This window comes from Dendrobates tinctorius, unplaced genomic scaffold, assembly GCF_039654945.1.
Source record: "Dendrobates tinctorius isolate UK_male_01 unplaced genomic scaffold, ASM3965494v1 ptg000039l, whole genome shotgun sequence".
Classification (NCBI taxonomy): domain Eukaryota; kingdom Metazoa; phylum Chordata; class Amphibia; order Anura; family Dendrobatidae; genus Dendrobates; species Dendrobates tinctorius.
The window spans coordinates 25,587,822-25,593,842 of NW_027361707.1; positions in this window are offsets into that span (position 1 = coordinate 25,587,822).

Genomic DNA, 6,021 nt, shown 5'->3' on the forward strand with positions numbered 1-6,021 from the left:
ATACTTATATGCTGGCCAAATAAGCCATTATTATTAAATAACACGACACTGATGCCTTTTTAAACTTTTAATAGATATTTTTTTTTATTAAATATATAATATTTTTTTTAAGCATCTTTTTAACTTTTTTTCTTTTGGTATAAACAAAACATTCAAAACGCCACTAGTTTGGCCTGTGTGCCCAAGTAACACATTGTTTTGAAATAAAAAAAAACTAATTGGGCCTGCCACCCTGTTGTAGGCCCACCAAGAACCTCTCCAGCTTCACTCCGTGGACATCCTTTGCTGCCAGAGTCACTGCCATCGCTGCCCTCATCCGCCGGTGAGATGCCAGCAGGGCCTGTGCAGTGGGGATTTCTGTTGATGAAATGGTTAAAGTAAACCAGTCAATTTTTTTGAAACAACAAAATAAAGGTACATGGTTGTTGTTTTAATACTTACGGATTTGTGGCGGCTCTGTTCCCTCTGATGAGGGGCTAATAGCCCACCCTGATCCTGTGGCAACACCCGCTAGGGGATAAAAAACATAAATATTACACGACAGCCCTCCATCCTTTCAAAAACCAAGGATCCAGTACCCCTTTTTTTCCTCTTATAATATGTGCTTAAATTACCGTATGGAGAGCCTGCACCGATATCATGGAGTGATGCTGGTGATAATATCGACTGTGGAGGCGTGCTGGCAGCTGGCGAAGGGGTTTCTGGTGGAGCAGCGGGATCAACTGTAGATGGTGGGGCTGATGGTGGTGCTGCCTGAGATGGTGAGGTTGATTGGGGATTGTGGTCCTAGAGATAGGAAAAACATTCTATTGATATCTGTATGTTAAATGCTTTTCTCATTTTGAAAACAACGCTGTGCTGAATATTGTGAGGCGAGTAGTCAAATCCTCACCAGTGTTCTAATACCGCTAATACCGCATAACTCAGCTAGTACCGAATCCTAACGAGTATACTTGTTCATCCCAAATTATAATTTTATGGGGTACTCTTTTACAGGGGTGTTTTTAACGCACGCTGCGATAACATTTTACTTTTTTTTGCTTAATTTTTCTTTTACTAGTTGCCTAACATTTATAAGTTATTTTTTCTTTTAATTTAAAAAGGTTTTTAAGTATTTTTTTAAATTTTTTATAAATAATTTGAAGTGCATGTTTAGTTAAAAAAAAAAAATTGCCTTGCCAGTTGCCACTTTATTTTACTTTCACTTTCGGTATAATACATTACAATGCGCCAACATTTTTATGTATTATACCAATGCTGAAAGCTAACGACATCATGCTGCGTGTTTACACGCTGAGACTGTTCAAAGGCACAACGTGCACAGTCTGTTATGGTGCGGTAAGTAACCTCGTGCCCTGACAGACTGTGCACGTTGTGAGACATCATACATACATGACATGATTTAAAAAAAAAAAAAAAAGACATATTTCATCATACAAAAGGAATGTCAAGCCAAGAAAAAAAAAAAAGGCCTGCATTTCTTTATGAATATACTGATTTAAATTTCTTAAATGGCAAAACAAACAAAAAAAGAACCTCTTCAGATCCGGTCAAAAACACTCACCCTGTCCCCTTTGGTTTTCAGTGCGGATGCTGGCGATGTGTTGACTGGAGTGGTATCGCAGATCGTCTAGTTTTTTGCGGATCTGCGTGGTGGTCCGCTCGATGCCAAAGTTCCGCCTAAGGCCTCTCCGTATTTTGCGGAGTACACGCTTCTTGTGGAGCATGGGACTAGTGTGTCTTGCACATTCACAGTCCCGTGCATCCAACTCCTGTATCTGGAATCGCACCTCCGGTTCCCCCATGGAACTGAACGCCAGGACGCCATCTTTGTCACTCATCTGTCCTCCAGGCCACATTAACGCTGCCCACCAGAGCGTCATGACGTCACAGTCCACGTGCAACTTTGGGAGTGCAGATGCGTCCTATATTTTTACCGCAGTCTCTTTGGGGACGCAACAGAGCTTGCTAATATGTCTAGGCATTACAACAATTTTCTAGTGCTACAGATTCTCTTTACATATATATTTATATACTCTCTGTCTATCATACGTATTACTCCTCTTTCCCCATCACACACATCATTAGCCCTCCCCCCATTACTTCTCTTTCCCCATCACATCCATCATTTGCCTTCTCCCCATTACTCTTCTCTCCCCATCACATCCATCATTAGCCCTCTCCCCATTACTCCTCTCTCCCCATCACATCCATCATTTGCCTTCTCCCCATTACTTCTCTCTCCCCATCATACCCATCATTAGCCCTCTCCCCATTACTTCTCTTTCCCCCCATCACTCCCTTATTGCACTTCTTCCTTATTGCCCATATTTCAGAAATAACAAGAAAGCATTTGTTAACTTAAAAGTTTTTTTATTACCAGAAAGTATAACAATTAATCAAAAAACAATGTATAAATGCCCACTATATCTGATGCTGCCAAGTCACTGCACCAGGCCCGCTAAAGTATTGGCAGTACTTGTCTCGGCAGACCTTCGCATCGTCCTTGCTCCTGCCTTGATTGACTGGTTGAAGTCCTGCAATTACGGGATAATTTTCACGCCATTCTCCGAGCACCACGTCACCATTGGTGTCCGAGTCCACAAAGCCAGGCGGACTGTAAGCTACAGCATAGTGTTGCCGAAGAAAATTGCAGCACGCAACAGGCCAACACCACAGAGTCTATAGATTCCAGCTTCATGTTTATTGGTGTGTGGAAAACCCTGAAGTGGTTGGCCATGATGCCAAAGGCATTCTCAACAACCCGTCGTGCCCTTGACAGTAAGTAATTAAAAATACACCTTTCCTCTGTCAGAAATTTTTTGGGGTTTGAAAAGATTCGCATGAAGGGGGAAGGCCTCATGGCCCACAAAAACAAAATTAAGGTTGGCGGTTGTGTCCATGTTGGTTGGCAAGTGCAGTTCACAGTTAGTCAAGCGTTCCCCAAAAATAGTATGCTCCAAAACGCCTCCGTCCGAAACCCTGCCGTTCATGCCAACATCAACATTAATAAACTCATAATTGGCGTTAACAAGGGCCATAAGGCTAACGCTGAAATAGCCCTTGTAGTTGTAGTAATACGATCCGCTGTTAGGTGGTTGCGTGATCCTCACATGTTTGCCATCCAAAGCACCACCACAGTTAGGGAACTGCCAAATATGTTCAAAATCAGATGCAATTTTTTGCCATTCCGCCTCCGATTTGGGAAAAGGCATGTAGCTACGTAGACTGCGGATGATGGCATTGCATGTTTCTGGAATTAATATGCTGAGCAGTGATCTAGAAACAGCAGCAGAAAATTGCAAGTCTTGCATCGAGCGTCCGGTTGCCAGGAATCGCAGCGTGACTGCCAAACGTTCATCTGCCAAAACTGGGTCGCCCTCCCAGGACTGCGGTGTACTCGGTACCAGGCCCGATGAGCCTCAATAGGAGATGTAAAAGGGGTTATTTCAGTGTGCTTGTGGTGATGAAAGTTTATAAGTGATTTGTGACGCCACCTGGGGTGTTCGGCAATGAAGATATGAGCCGACGCTGCAGACAGATCCTCTGGGACAGATGGTGTGGTGCAGCAGTGATGGTATAGCCCTCCACAGGCAGGGCTGAAGTCCCAGGGCAGAGTAAATGGAGTGACACGTAGATGGTGCAGTGTCAGATGCAAGGGGTGTAGCTGTGCTGGGCAGGTTGGCGCAGGAATAAGTGGAGGACACCAGGGCATGTAGTTCCAAAGCTTTACTCACAGTCTGTTGTACAAACAGGTGCCTGCCTCCATGCCGTGTCCTCCGGGTCAGGGACACAGTCAACCTCCAGGCCAGATGGAATACTCCTTTCCAACACTCCGCCAACATGTACCTTTCTGAACGTCTCCTCTTATAGTGCCTTTAGATGAAGTACTCCTAGTACTGAGTTATAGAGTTGAGCGACTTTTGGTTTTTTAGGGTCGAGTTTCGTTTCGTGAAACCCGACTTTTCCAAAAGTCGGGTCGAGCAAGATCGTCCGATTATAGGGAAAAGTCGGGGTCGTCCCGAAACACGAAACCCAATGTAAGTCAATGGGGAATAAAAGTCGGCAGTGAGAGGAGGACAGGAAACACACCTACAGTGCCCATTTGAATGCCAAAAGCATCAATTCTTCTTACTTAAGCTTGTCAACCTTAATTAACCTCATAATACAAGTTACGCACTGAAAAATGGGGGTTATTTGGCTAAAGTTGTGGGGTGGGAGGGCTGGCTCCAGATTTTCATGTGCCCTGGGCGAAAGAGCGCCCCTTTAACACATACCACAACTCATCATGCTCCGATACGGCAGAGAAATAGCGGTATAGTACAATGAAAAATACTTCACTTTTTACATCTCATGACGAGGCCCATCTATTTCTCCATACAGAATCATTGGTCCCATATAATGTTTGAAACAGTATATGATGAGCTCCACATAATGCTACAGTATATGTTGGTCCCCATGGATGAAGCTCCACTGTGTTATGGGCCCAAATAATGCTCCAAACATAATGGGCCCCATTTCTAATGCTCTAGTGTATAATGGGCCCTGTAAATGCTGCTCCAGTGTCTGATGTCCACCTTTGGAATGTTCCAGTGTATGGTGGGCCCCATCTATCATTCTCCAGAGTATAGTGCTCCCCAAAAATTGCTGTCCCAACATTGAAAACAATCAAATAAGTCTCCTCGCTAGGGAATCCCTGTACTAGTCTGGACTCCCCGTCGTCCCCATCTTCCATCTCACTGCACAGTATTTCAACCTTGCAAGTGCTGTGATCCTGAGCAAGCAGGGGGGGCCCACTCGTTGGTGACGGCACTGGCACAGGGCCCCTGATAGTACGGTGGTGTGTCTGATGGCGGGTGGGCCGAACCTGCACTTTCATCTGCAGCTTCCTCTTTGTCACCGTGTAAGATGGAACTGTATATGGGAAGGGTAACCTGAGTTTCATCAGGGTCAGATTCAGGCCGTGTAGCGTGCGAGGGGAATGTAGTGGTCTGGGTCAATGTACCAGCAGATTCATCGAGCAGTGGCTGGGCATCAGTGCACTTGTGTCGTCCCCAGGAGTACGGTCGCCACAGTGGCATTACCTTCCTCCTAGGGAGTGTGATGTCATGCTTGGGAGCAACGAAGGATCTCTCTAGCAGGTTAACTGATTGGGAGGCGTTATTCCCACGAGTCATGACCCTCCAAACAGCGTTCATGAAGGCAAAGTGTTTGTTTTACGTGGGCAGTATGGTTGCAAAGCTGAACCTTAAAGGAATGTCCAGAAGGGCACCACCAGGAGTGGAGCCTACGGTTTAATTCGACTCCACCTGGGAAACCTCAACCATGCAAGCTACAGAAAAGATGCACAGATTGCAAGCTTAATTCCGATAACGAACGAGACTCCGTCATGCCCCGCGGTCCGAGTCCGGCTTACTAGAGGGACACGTGAGGCTCTGGCACATGAGATTGGCCAATAACTGGTGTGTCATGCCCTTACATGTCCGTGGCTGCATGTGCGCTACACTGAAAAGGCCAGCGTTTGTCGCTTACAGGTGAAGATAACCCGCTGAACAACGTTAGTGATGGGGATCTGTGATTACAATTATTACCCGCGAACGCTGATTTCCCAGTAAGTGCAGGTCAACCGCAGTTCCGGAATTAGTCCTAACCGTCATTCCTGAAAAAATGAAAAACTTACGTGTGCAAACCACAGGTGATGTAGCTTGCTTAACAGCTCGCCAGCCATTCTCAGGACCAGTATGGATTACACGTGATTGCACAAAGGTAAGAAAGGGTAGCGTATCCCCGGATAACATGTATGGATAGCGTACACATTCAAAATATATGTCTATACATCAGGAGGCAGGCTCAGACGGTGTTAGGCCCAGTATGGCTTGCAGGTGATTGCACAAAGGTGAGAAAGGGTACCGTATCCCCGGATAACATGTATGGATAGCGTACACATTCAAAATATATGTCTATACATCAGGAGGCAGGCTCAGACGGTGTTAGGCCCAGTATGGCTTGCAGGTGATTGCA